Source organism: Sciurus carolinensis, chromosome 4 (genome assembly GCF_902686445.1).
Source record: "Sciurus carolinensis chromosome 4, mSciCar1.2, whole genome shotgun sequence".
In the NCBI taxonomy this organism is placed as follows: Eukaryota; Metazoa; Chordata; class Mammalia; order Rodentia; family Sciuridae; genus Sciurus; species Sciurus carolinensis.
Window position 1 is genome coordinate 8,931,400 of NC_062216.1, and position 12,805 is coordinate 8,944,204.

General features: G+C 41.5%; 1 protein-coding gene across 2 annotated transcripts in view; it reads right to left on the bottom strand.

The window, feature by feature from the left end:
* Msra (methionine sulfoxide reductase A) overlaps positions 1-12,805 on the bottom strand; it is a 336,723-nt gene that overhangs the window by 295,837 nt on the left and 28,081 nt on the right. The window lies entirely within an intron of this gene.

Below are 12,805 nucleotides of genomic sequence, written 5' to 3' on the forward strand. Positions count from 1 at the left end.
GATCAATTAATACATTTGAAAACAGGAAACCGTGGCACGGTACCCAAATCCTGGCACCAACAGCACCGACTTCTGCCAAATCACCTTACAGATTTCATGGTATCCTACCTTTCATAATCATGACTAACATGTTCCCGGAGCAATAATGGAGTACTAGAAGCCCTTCACTGCTCAGCGATAAGGAATCTGTTCCCTAGAAATGTCCATATGCAACATATGCACAACCTGCAGTGAATCAGAATTCTCCTGTGAGAGGAGATGTATGTAACTTTAATAAGCACCACATACTGTATTTCTTTTTATAAGATTTGCTTTTCCTTGTCCTGCTGCAAAGAATCATGGGAGAGTAGAAAAGCAGGCATGCAGATTAAAATTAAAACTGTATGCCCAAAGAAATCATGCTTTATTCTATGGGGGATGAGCACAGTTCTGAGTGATCAGTAACTCTAATTTTTAAGGAAACTCTAAAATGAACTGTATGTATCCAAAATTTTACTGGCGATGAAAGGAGGGGAAGGGTTCTTTTCCAAACAGAAAGATCAATAAAAAAGGAAAGGGGAAAACAGGGTGGATTTAGTAAAAGAATCTTTTCATATTTTGACGCCTCAAATTTTAACATAGTCACTAGTTTACTAATTTCATACTAGTATAATTTAATAAGCATAAGTAAACACTGTTTCTTTTATTTGTAGCATGTACACCTTCTCAAGCAAAATAGCTAGTCTGTGCTTAACACATTTACCTGGTGTAAGAATTCATTTTTACCTTCGATGCTTAAAAGTAGAAAATAGCCACGCTCTAGAATCACCAGTTTCATAGACAGAATCCAAAATTATGAGTGCCTCTCCTTGGGTCTGCATATTTCTAATTTAGATAACCTCAAGGTCTTAAATTGTTCAATCTATATAGTTCTCAGTTTGCTCATCAACCAAACATAAAAACCAGCAACCTTCTCCTCCGTGTTGCCAGAAAACTTGGTTGATATTACATCGTAATAGCACAGCTACTATTGCATTGCCAACCACACATGTCATCCTCACAGACAAGACCATGAATCACTTATCTAAGAAAACTGAAGGACTTGTATAAAGACTTCTACGTGTAGGTGTTCACTAAACCAAGTAGGCAAGTTATGGTAACGGATCATGCAAATATCACTATGATGTTCTATAAAACTATGAAATGTGGTAGAAAAAACAAAGCTGCATACTATTAAGTCATACCGTTGCAAGACCAGAGAAATGCTGCAGAGATGTGATTATGAAAGTTGAATTAAAGTTCTAGAAAAACTGTCCCATGCTAGTCACTGAAAAGGGATGATGAGTTATGGGCAGGATATTAGTGGATTTTAAATTAATAATCAAACTGTTGACAAAGACCAAGAGAGAATCCTGAAACAGCAAATGAGAAATGACTCATCGCGTACGGGGGATCCTCAATAAGACTAACGGCTGATTTCTCACTGGAAGCCATGGAGGCCAGAAAGCAGTGGGATAAGATGTTTGAAGTATTAAAAAGGAACAAAGATGTCAACTAAGATTCTGTATCTGAAAAATTTTTTTTTCTAATAAAGGTGATATTAAGATAGTCCCAGATGAACAAAAACAGAGAGGTCATCATGAGTACACTGGTCCAATAAGGAACACTAAAGAAACTTTTCCTTCAGGTTGAAATGGAAAGAAACTAGACAGTAACTTAAATCCACAGGAAGAAATATAGAGTACAAGTGAAGGGAATTACAGAATTGAATATTAAAGATGGTATAATTGTGCTTTTTGTTTTTCTTGTTTGATTTCAATTATAACAGTATAAAATTATTGGTATAAATATTTGCTGAAGAACACATTGTATAATGTAATTTATAACACAAACAAGGTAAAGGAAGAAAAAGAGCTTAGAGGAACAAAGTTTTCATACACTAACAAAATTAAGGCCAGGCACAGTGGTGCACGACTGTAATCCCAGTGGCTTGGGAGGCTGAGGCAGGGGGATCACAGGTGCAAAGCCAAACTCAGCAAAAGTGAGGTACTAAGCAACTCGGTAAGACCCTGTCTCTAAATAAAATACAAAATAGGGAACAGGATGGGGCTCAGTGGTTGAGTGCCCCGAGTTCAATCCATGGTACCCCCCCCCAAAAAAAAAGAAAGAAACTAAGTTGGTAGTAATAGGAATTAGATTGTTATAAATAAAAATACTAATTATAATCTCTAGAGCAAACACAAAGAAAATAATTCAAAAAATATTTAATAAAAGAAATGACAAGGGAATTAAAATGGTACCCTAGAAAAGATATATTTAACACAAAAAGAAAGCAATAGTGAAAGAACAAAAGAGCAAAAAAGACAAAGAGGTATAGAAAATAGCAAAACAGCAGAAGTAAATCCCACCTCATCAGCAAGTACATTAAATTTAAATGAGCTAAGCATTCCAATCAAAAGGCAAAGTTTGGCAGACTGTGCTTAAAATAATAAAAACAAAATATAATCCAACTACACGCTGTCCACAAGAGACAAATTGGATTCAAAGACACAAGTAGGGTAAAAGCACAAGGCCAGGAAAACATAACCAAGCAAACAGAAGAGGGCTGGAGTGGTTATACGAATAATAAACAAAGCAGACATTTGAGCAGACTCAATTTGTTACTAAAAACAAAGGAGGTCATTTTATAAAAATAAAAGGTTCAATTCCTCAAGAAGATACATCCAAGCTAGGTGATGTGGGGCACACCTATAATCCCAGAGACTCAGGAGTCTGAGGCAGGAGGATTGCTAGTTGGAGGCTAGCCTCTGTAGCTTAGCAAGACCCTGTCTCAAAATAAAACAAAAAATAAGTGTTTAAAAAGAAGATGCATCCATTATAAACATATATAACAATAGAACCCCAAAATGCATGAAGCAAAAATAAAATAATTGAAGGGAAAAAGAAAACTCAACAATAACAGGTGAGACTTCAATACCCCCACTCTACTTTCAATAATGAACAGATCTAGATAGAATTTCAACAAGGAAATAGAAGACTCAACCAACACTACAACCCACTAGTCCCAACAGTATCTGTGACACTCCACCCAATAACATTAGAAGACACATTCTTCTCAGGTACACATAGAGGAGGTGAGGGTGATCTGGCTGCGACATCTGTCACTCCAGATTGCCAAGATTGATTCAGCTCATCTGGCTGGCTAGGTGGGAGTGCCCTTCCTCCCTCACCACTCCATGTGCATACCTCCGGAAGCCCAGAGGACGACCTTCCTCTACAGAGGAGGACCATTCTTCAGTCAAGGGTGTATGAGTGGCTGCACTCCGCTGCTAGAACCTCCCAACAAGCTCTCAAGTACACATGGAATATTCTCCAGCAGATAATATATTAGGCCATAAAATAAGCCTCAATAAATTGATTTTATCATATGAAGGATGTTTTCCAACCACAATGGAATAAAAGTAGAAATCATGACAGAAGAAACCAATTGGAAAAATCACAAATACAAGACAATTAAATAGCATTTCTAAATAGCTGTCTTAGTTCATTTTCTGTTGCTATAACTGAGTAATGAAGTGATTTATAAAGAATACAGGTTTATTATTTATAACTATAATGCACTAACAAAAAATAAAGGTTTCATTTAAAAAAAAAAAAGAATAGGTTTATTCAATTCATGGTTCTGAAGACTGGGCGGATCAATATAAGCATGTATCTGGTGATGTCTTTCTTGTTCACAGGGACTCTCCACAGAGTCCCAAAGCATCTCAAGGTGTCACGTGGCAAGACAGAGCACACTGGTTTAGGACTCTCTCTTCCTACAAAGCCACAGTCCCAAGGAATAGGGCCCCACACTTAAGGCCTCAATGAACCTTAATTACCTCCCAAAGTTTCCACCCTCAAATACTATCAACAAATTCAGTTTCCATCCTTTCAATACCTCACATGGAGAATAAATTTCAACATGAGTTTTGAGGGAAATTTCAAAGTATAGCAATAACCAATGAAAAAATAATTAAGACTACAGTAGAAATAAATAGAATACAGAATAGAAGATAAAAATCAGACAAAGATCTTGCAATAACACCACAGACCTTGACCTCACACTGTTTGAATGGCTATTATTGAAAAAAGAAAAGATAACAGGCATTGGTGAGTAGGTGGGGAAGAGGTAGCACTTATAGTTGGCCAATATAAATTAGTGCAGCCACTATGGAAAGCAGCAGGGAGGTTCCTCAGAAAACTAAACTAGACCTACCACAGGCACCAGCAGTCCCACTGCCAGGTATGGATCCACAGGAAATGACATCAACAGGTCATAGGGCTACCTACACTCCCTGTTCATGGCAGTATGGCAATGACAAAGGTCAATTGGCTTAACATAGCCATTCCACAAAGTTTCCTGTTGTGTATCAAAAACACAATTTTAGGTCACTTTAAAAAAGAAAGAATAATAAAATGAAAATTTAAAACACCACTCTAGTCCAGTATCCCTTACAAATATAGATGCAAAAGTTCTGAATGAAATACTAACAAACTGGGTCCAGTAACACACAGAAAGAATTATAAACCATGTGCAAGCAGGATTTCTCTGGAATATAAGATCAGTATGACATAAATATCAATGGTCATCTCTACAGACACACAGAAACCATTTTCAAAAGCCAACACCCTTTCATTATTTAAAAAAAAAAAAAAGGAAATAACAAATAAGAACCAGGATTCCTCTTCACACTGATAAAGGGCATCTACAAAAAAATAAGAGCTGTCAACATACTGAAGGCCAAAGCCTCCCACACTGAGACCCAAGGGCAAGATGAAGATGCTTGTTCTCCCCACATTCATACCCAACATCGACTGGAGGATCTAATCAGGCAATTAGGAGAATGAACAGGGAATGGCATCCAGACTGGGAAGGAAGAAGTAAAACTACCTCCATGCATGAATGACATGATCTTACATATAGAAATCTTATAAAACACACACACACACACAAAATGAGTTCAGATACAGTCCAATCTACAAAAGTCAGTCATATTTCTACACACTGCAATGTGCAATGAATGACCTGAAAATGAAATTAAGAAAACTATTACATTTATAATGGCATTTTTTAAATCCTTAATAGGGCTGGGGGCATAGCTTAGTGGTAAAGTGCATGCTTAGCCTGTGTGAGGCACTGGGTTTAATATCCAGCACAAGAAAGAAAAAGAGGAAGGAAGGGAGAAAGGAATGAAGGAAGGAAGATAAAAGAATAAAGAATAAATAAAAGAAGTAGAAGACTTGTACACTGAAAAGTAGAAGTTTCTTGTTGAAAGAAACTAAAGACAACCTAAGTAACTGGAAAGACATTCTGTGTTTGTGAACTGTAAAATTAATACTATAAGACAAATCTCCAAATTAATCTACAGACTCAGCACAATACCTATCAAAATCCCAGCTGATTTTCTGTGGAAATTGATCAGTTAGTCCTAAATTCATATGAAAATACAAAAACACAGAATAGCTAAAATTATCTTTAAAAAGAAAAATGAAGCCAGGCACAGTGGCACACATCTGTAATCCCAGAGACTTGGGAGGCTGAGGCAGGAGGATCACAAGTTTGAGGTCAGCCTCAGCAATTTAGCAAGGTTCTAAGCAACTGAGCAAGACTCTGTCTCAAAATATTAATTAATTAATTAATTAAAACAAAAGAACCGAAGTGGAAGCTTCACACCAATTTCAAACTTGCCACACAGTTACAGTTATCCAAACAGTGTGATATGACAGAAGGATGGACATAGGGATTGATGGAATAGAACTGAAAGTCCAGGGGAAAAAAGAAAAACCCATACAATATCCTCAACTTATTTAGACAAATGGAAAGAAAATTCAGCAGGGAAGAGTAATCTTTTCAACATGTGAGGCCAGAACAGCTGGATATCCCACGTGTGAGGGAATGGATTTGGAGCCCTACTTCACACCACATGAAAAAATAACTCAAAATGAATCACAGCCTTAAGTGGAAGAGCTAAAACTACAAAGTTCTTCAAAGAAAACATAGGTGAATATCTTCAGGACTTTGATTTGGTGATAATTTCTTTAGTATGATATCTAAAGAACAAGTAATCAAAGAAAAAAGTAGGAGAACTGGACTTTACCAAATTAAAACTTTTGTGCAAAGAAAGTGAAAAGACAGCCTACAGGATGGGTCAAAAATATATGCAAGTCCTATATCTGATAAAGCTCTGCTCTGGAGAATACACCAGGAACTCTTAAAATCCCACAAGAAAGACAAGCCAATTTTAAAAAGGGTAAATAAAGAATAGACATTTCTCCAAAGAGGATATGCTGAAAGCCAAAAGCACAATGTTGATGACACATTAACATTATCAGTCATTAAGAAAATGAAATTAAAACAACAATGCAATGTCACTTCACATCCAGTAGGATGACTACGTTTTTTTTTTTTTTTTAAGAAAAGGAAAATAACAAGTGTTAGCTATGGTGATGAGAAAAAATGGCATCTTCATTGATTGCTGATGGAAATATAAAATGGCATGGTTGCTATGGAAAACTGTTGGCTACTCCTCAAAAAATTAACCATGAAGTTACATACGACCCAGCAGCTCCATTTCTGGATGTATCCTTGAGAGAATTTTAAAAATGTTTCTACGCAAAAAGTTACACACAAATGCTTATGGCAGCATTATTCATAATAAGCACAAAAGGAAATAGCCCAGGTGGCCATACGCTGATGAATGGACAAGGCACAGGTGATGTAAACATACAACAAATATCACTCAGCAACAACAAGGAATGAGGCACCAACTCGGGGGACACATGGAAAACATTTTGATAAAGTGATGCTGAGGAAAAAAGTTGGACAGAAAATTTCATGTCACCTGACTCCTCAGGAAAGGTCCAGCTCGGGCAAACCACACACACATGCCACATGACTCCTCAGGAAAGGTCTAGCTTAGGCAAACCACAGACACACAAAACAGCTCAGTGGCTACCGCTGGGCAGAAGGAAGGGTGAGGAGCAACTGCCAAGGGCACAGGGCTTATTATGGGGCAGTGAAAACATTTAATGGGAGAGCGGCACACCCAAGGGATCACCCTAAAAGCCCCTGGATTCTGGACTACACAGAGGTGGTTTATGGAATGTTACCAGTATCTTTTAGGAAAGCTGCAGTCCACCTCTCCGGTATTTACGAGCACTGTAGCCGGCACCCCCAGTAAGCCCCAAAGCCCTGGGAGCCTTTTACAGGTAGAAATACAGCAGCAGCTGCATCTCTTCCTGGGAGCAGCCTCAGCAACCGCCCAGCCCGCTCTCACCTGCCCCTCGTTGGCCCGGGGCTCCATTCCAGCCACCGTCAGTGCTCTGGTGAGTGCGCCTCCTGCCAGCTCTGTGGTTCTGACCCCACGGGGAGCCACTCTCTCCTGGACTGCCAGGCCCCCTGAAGCAGCAGCCACTGTCCTTCCCTTCCTCACTTCCCCGCACTAAGGAACTAGAACATGTGACAGGCATGTCCCTAACCCTTTCTTCCAGGACGTCCCTTGCTCTTCAGAAGCCCAGGAGGTTCACAGACCCCTCCTCCGTACTGATCCATCACACGACTTGCCCCTGTCACACCTACCTCTCCCGTGTCCCTGTGGTTTTCCTCCCAGTCACCACTTGGGCAAGATGCTGCCCTCTGCACCCACGCAGCACACTGCCCATGGGTTAGCGCCCTGGCAAATTCACAAACACGGGGCATTTCCCTCCCAGTCTGTACTATTCACCCAACAGACTGGCAGCCTCAGACCTTTGGATTCAGACTCCCAGGCAGAAAGGGAAATATGGAAGGACTGGTGCGTACAGGTGTCACCTAGCCCAGAGGGCGGTGCCTGCGACAACGTGGGCGGGACTTCCTACAGACCTGAGGCAAGTAGACTTGAGGTGGCAGAAGAAAGGAGGTCAAGAGGCAGACTTCTCTCACGGTGGCTCTCCAAACTTGCTTCCAAGGAGCCTCAGAGTCTCTCAGAAGCCTCAGGACCTTGACAGAGGACAGAAAGGATCTGCGAGTGAGGTTCTGGGACATCGTCTGGGACAGAGTGCTTCTGTTCATGTGATTTATATTGACAGGGTCACATGAGATTTTGTTTGACAAAAGCCTGTCTTGAATAGTTTAAAAATCCTCTTTTCTGAGTCAACTTAGGAAACCACTCCCTAATGAGTCCCTAACAAGAAACACGGAGGCCCTCTCAGAGCCAGCACTACCATATGCGAAGGTGGCTGCTCCCCAGGAATCAGGAACAGGTAGGCCCACCCCGCCTGCAGGAGCACCGCAGAGTTCCTGGTGGCTTCCCTGTTTTCTTTCCCTCCCTAGGTTGGGTCTCTGAAACCCCAAAGGCAGAGATCTGGTCTCCCTTCCCAGCCACCCACTAAGTCATGAACATGGTCCTTCACCATCTGAAACAGGGGTTTTAGTCAGCTTTCTCACTGCTGCAACTCGAAGACCCGACCAGAGCAACTGTAGGGGAGGAAAAGTTGATGTGGGTGCTCATGGTTTCAGAGGTCTCACTCCACAGACAGCCAGTTCCATTCCTCCTGAGCCACAATGGACATAAAAATTCCTTGGGGTGAAGGTGAGGCAGGGCATCATGGCAGAAGAGCGTGGCAGAGGGAAGCAGCTCAAATGGTGATCAGGAAGCAGAGAGAGAGACTCCACTCTCCAGATACAAAATACATACCCCATAGCCACGCCCCCAATGCCCACCTCCTCCAGCCACACCCCACCTGACTTCAATTACCATTCAGTTAATCCCATCAGGTATCAATTAACTGATTTGGTTAAGATCTTCACAACCCAATCATTTATCTGAACCTTCTTGTATTGTCTCACTCGTGAGCTTTTGGGAGACAGCTCACATCCAAACCATAACACCAGGCTTGGGCCAGGGCCAGGGGCTCTGCACCACACTGCTCAGGGCCAACCCTAACTCCAGACAGCCACATGTATGACAAAAGCCCAAGAAAGGAAGTCACCTGTTCATAAGTCACCAACTGCAACCAAAAGCCTGCTGATGTCCCTTCAGGTAGGATGAAGAAAGAAGCTTTTGGAACCTATTTATTCGGTCGACATGTTTGTTGTGTTTATATTATGCTTACATCAGTGAGCCAAGACTCGGGAAATGCAGAGGCACATCAGAAATGGCCCCTGCCCCTAAGACACTGAATGTCTGTTATGAAGGTAAGAAACTTAGCAAATGCCACTATGCTTTCCATAGTGCTATTATGTAAATACATCCCCAAATCCTGAGTCTTCCGTGTTGCCCCCCCGGGGCCATACAATGAAAGATAAATTGCCTTCCCACAAAACTCCAATGTGGAATTCTCATGCTTTTTCTCCCTACAGTCCCTGTTCAAGTGCTATCCATTCTCTCTCTCTCCTTTCCTTCTGTCATTCTCTCCCACCCTCCTTCCTCCTCCTCCTCTCTCTTCCTCTTCCACTATTACTTGGTACTTGCATTCACTGATTTATTAAATCAGTATTTACTGAGTACCTGCTATGTACAAAATATAGAGTTAGAAACCACAGTGAAATAAAATGAAGAAAATGTCTATAATCCCAGTGACTCAGGAGGCTGAGGCAGGAGGATCACAAGCTCAAAGCCAACCTCAGCAACTTAGGGAGGTCCTAAGACCCTGTCTCAAAATAAAAAAAATATAAAGGGCTGGGGATGTGGCTCAGTGGTTAAGTGCCCTGGGTCCAATCTCTGGTACCAAAAAAAAACAAAAGAGAGAGAGAGAGAATGAGAGAGAGACAACAAAAGGCAATCATGCACTACCAATAACACCTATGATAACCAGCACTTCTGTATTTGTGAACTCATTCACTCCTTATTCAAACTCTGGAGGAAGACAGGTGTTATTTTATCTTACAGATAAGGAACCTAATGTTGGAAGTTCTGTGAATTACCCATACCACCTGACATATATTGAGGACATGGAAAATCTAAGCCCCTATAAGGTTCCATTATCTAGTGAATGCAGGAAAACGTAATGAATACAGGTGGGCTTGTACATCGCCACCTACTGTGGTGCCGCCTGAATGGCTGGCAAGCACCTCAAACTCAACTTAGCCAAACCAGAACTCTAGATTTTTCTCAAAAATGATCATGGAGCTGGCAGTGTAGCTCAGTGGTAGAATGCATGCTTAGCATGAGCAAGGCCCTGGGTTTGACCCCCAGAACCCTCCCCAAAAACACTCCTCATGCCTCTCTCTGCCTCCTGTTCAATGGTAGCACCACATATCCAACCACTCAACCCAAAAATCTAAGAGATTCTCGACTCCTCCCTCATCTCCACTGGAAAGGTAAACAGATAAGAACAGACAACACCAAGTGTTGCAGAGGAGAGGGAGACACTGGAACGTTCATGTAGATGGCTGCAGCACAAAATGGTAAATGATTTGGCAGTTACTGAAAAACTTACACTGACACTTATTGGAACCAACCATTTCTACTCCTATAAGTATTCAGAGAAATGAAACACATGTCCACAAAAATACCCGCACATGAACAGTCACAGAAGAATTATTCATAATAGCTCAAAACTGAAACAATCCAAATGTTCATGGATACACTCTATCTCTTGTCACTAAGCAGGAAAAAGAGGCAAACTGCCAGGCATGGTAGTGCACACCTGGGATCCCACTACTCAGGAGGCTGAGGCAGGAGGATCGCAAGTTTGAGGACAGCCTTAGAAACTTAGTGAGACCCTGTCTCAAAATAAAAAAATAAAAAGGGATGGGGATGTAGCTTGGTGGTAGAGCACCCCCAGGTTCAATCCCAGAACAATAAAAGTAATAATAAAACATAATAAGTAAAAAGAAGCACACCACTAACATGTCCTGCAACATGGAGCACCACATTCAGTTAGGTGGAAGAAGTCAGAAAATATTACATACCTATGATGCCTTTTCTATGAAATTCCTCCAAAAAGAGAAAATCACGGAGCCAAAGCCGGGGATTGACTGCAAAGGGAAGGAGAGAACTCTGGGGTGACAGAAGTCATCTAAGGCTGGAGGGTACGGACAGCATCACAACTGCAAGGCCTGTTAAAAGTCACCGAACCATGTGGAGGGCAGGTTGGTTTTTCTAGTGTAGACGTGAAACCTCAATACAGACAAAAAAATTGAGATCCACCATTTTCTGACATTGATGGCCTCCAAGGCACTGTAACAGGCCCTGCAGGGCCTGGAGCTTCCAGTCCTTTTCTCCCAGCTTCAGACGCAGAAAGACACAAGGAAGTGCTAGAGTCTGTACGCCAAGAAATGACACCAAGCACATGGAGCTGGCAGTGAGCAGGAGAAAGTCTGGAGGATGGAGAGAGGCCTAGAGCAAGGTCCAGGGGAGGCCCCATAGACGACCATAGTTTTCAAGCAGCCTTAAGAATGAATGAAAATCAGAAAGCAGAACAGGGAGGGTGTTCTTGGGAAAAATACCAAACCTAAAGGGAGTTGGAATGTTCAGCAATCAGTGTCTGGTTAAAACAGGGGCGCACAGGGAGACAGGAGAACACCTGAGGCCCGGTGGGACCCAGGGCACCTGCTCTCTCATGAAGTATCCTCAGGCCTCAGACCTTTGGGTACCATGTTCAAGATGTTCACCCTATTTGAAACTAGAACACAATTTATTTATTACCTCCTTAAAAGTCTTTAAATGCACTTTCTTTTTAACTAGAGTAATTTTAAAGGAAATTTTATATTAATGTATCATTTGCCAGAAATAAAAAATACCCTTTAACAAAAAAATTCATTAAATTCAAAAAGCCTAGAGTTCTCTCTAAACTCAGGTCCTACCCATTAAAAAGAGATATCAGCAAGTGTTTGAGAGAAGTTTAAAACATTCTTGCACAAGGTGTATACTTTCACCTTGACATAATCAGAATAGCCAAAAGATGATTGGAAAAGGAACAAGTTCTCTCATTGTGGTTTAGTGTCATTTAATGTCAAACCCTTGAGCCATCCAATATCATCCTGTGTTATGAGTCCCACACTTTATAAAATGCTTGTCTACAGCAAATCCTAAAAAGTTGGGTTAGTAAACATAACAATATTTATTTAGTACTTATGATGTGCCGCACCCTATTCTAAACACTTATTTCATTTAATCTTATTAAAAATAATAACATCTATCTCATAAATGTGTTATGAAACTCATCTTCAAGTTAGGAAACGGAGGCACGAAGGGAATTTAACCAACTTGCCCAAGGTTACACAACCTGCCCAAGGTCATAGAAGTAATAAATGGCAGGACTGGGACAGACCCAGGAAGTCTGTCTCCAGTCTGCACACCCAGTCATGACAACAGAGCCAACTCTTGTATGTCATGATATTTTAGGAAGATTTGGCTGGCTGTGATTTGTATGATGAACTAAAGGACAGAGAGGCCAGAGGACTATTGCCAAGATCCAGGTATCAGATACCAGCTGGACTTGGGGGGTCCACTGCCATTTGCTGTGGGCAGCAGAGGATAGTAGAGGCTTGTAGGGCAAGAACTGGGTCCCTGGTGAGGCTTCTGGCCAGCATCTTCCATGGAGAAGCATAAGAAGCAAAGCCGAGGCCAAGCCAGAGCTGCAGAACCCACACTGGAGCGAGAAGAGCTGGGAACACTACCATCCTTGGAGGCCAGAAGTGGGAACCTGGAAGTCAGAACAGGTCCCAGAGGGAATCCCAGGGAGCCCAGGAGCAGCACCCCAATTCCCAGATGGCCACCCAAGATTCTCTGAGCCTCCCACCTGGCCCGAGTTCTTGCACTTTTCACTTCCAAAATATAATATTAATAAAAAGACCTCT